At 42.0% G+C, this 1,306-nt stretch overlaps 1 long non-coding RNA gene across 1 annotated transcript; it reads left to right on the top strand.

Moving 5' to 3' along the window:
- The first annotated feature begins 284 nt into the window (after window positions 1-284).
- On the top strand, window positions 285-953 carry LOC109592097 (uncharacterized). Its single transcript, XR_002190171.1, has 2 exons — window positions 285-496; window positions 835-953. It is a non-coding gene; the product is annotated as an uncharacterized LOC109592097 (long non-coding RNA).
- The last annotated feature ends 353 nt before the right edge of the window (window positions 954-1,306 follow it).

The following is a 1,306-nucleotide window of genomic DNA, read 5'->3' as shown; positions in this document are numbered from 1 at the left end:
GTCTTACAGTGAGTCTGAGAAGAGGAGCTATGATGCTCTGAAACCAGCTCTTGTTAAAAGATTTACCCCTGTTCGACTGACAGCAGTACAGACCAGCAGGGGAGACAATTAAAGTTCAAATGAGTCAGCTGATGACTATATATGCTTAGGAGTTGAAGTTATTATATAAAGCATATCCCCCAACCTATCGTGTGACTCCAGATGCAGAATTATTAGGCAAGAGGAGTGTTCTCTCTAATCAATCTGTTGTAGAAGGAAATTTCGAGGACTTAGTGTGTAAGGCTCACTTGAAGAGGCAAAGTGGAAGGAGACAAACCTTGGGACAGAAGAGAAACCAAGGGGAAAAGAAGCCTCCAAGGAAGCCTAGTGATGACTCTGAAGAGAAATAAAGGGGGCTACAAGTGCCATCGATGTGGCAGTACACAACACTTTATTCAGGACTGTCCATTCAGAGGATGGGGAGCAACAAAAGAAGCTAGGTCTTATTTTGTAAATGGTAGGTTCATTACATGTACTATAATCTTGTTATGTCATCACAACAAGACTATAATGTCCCACCCTATGCCTCCCCTAGCATGATTCATATTATGTTATGTCTGTGCATATGTCACTTCACGTAATAATGCATCTACGTTTGCTAAAATCTGTATAAACATTTGTTCCCTAATTAAGATTGTTTTAGAACTTGCTCTTTGTGTGTCTTGTGAATTTTAAGATTCAAATTTACTTTTAAATATTCAATTTTAAAATAAAATTCAATTTAAAATTTACAAGTTGTTTGTCCTAATGTTATCGTAAGATCATGTTAACTTGTATTCCTTTTCTTTTGATTAGGAGAGACTGATATAATCTGCCCTGCTAACTGTGATGGCCAGTCATGACCACGTCCACGGCTGCAGACCACGGCTGAACTAGAGAAACAGAAGTGGGAGGCCAGAGGAGAGGAGCTCGATGGTTAAGAGAAGAGCGAGCTGGAGGCGAAAACCTGAGCAACTGGAATACACAGTGGAGACGTTGATCTCTGGCTCCTTGGACGAGACAGGAACCGAGTGAACGGTAGAAGGATGTCTTCCCATTCATGATGCTTAACAGTTACCAGTGCTGCCGCCCTTTAAAGGAGCGAAGGAGTATGCTGAAGAAGACTCGTTTGAGGAATGGGTTGACCGCTTCAAGGAAATGGCAGTCTAATGTAGATGGGACGACCATAAAAAGCTACATGTCTAACACAGTTTCCATTGAGGCTGGAGGGCCCCAGCGCTAGATCCTTCTACAAGCCTTACAGTGATTGAGTCTGAGAAGACGAGCT

Source organism: Amphimedon queenslandica, unplaced genomic scaffold (assembly GCF_000090795.2).
Source record: "Amphimedon queenslandica unplaced genomic scaffold, v1.1 AMPQUscaffold_6312_Cont21728, whole genome shotgun sequence".
NCBI classification, from domain to species: domain Eukaryota; kingdom Metazoa; phylum Porifera; class Demospongiae; order Haplosclerida; family Niphatidae; genus Amphimedon; species Amphimedon queenslandica.
This window is presented reverse-complemented; position numbering and strand designations above follow the sequence as displayed.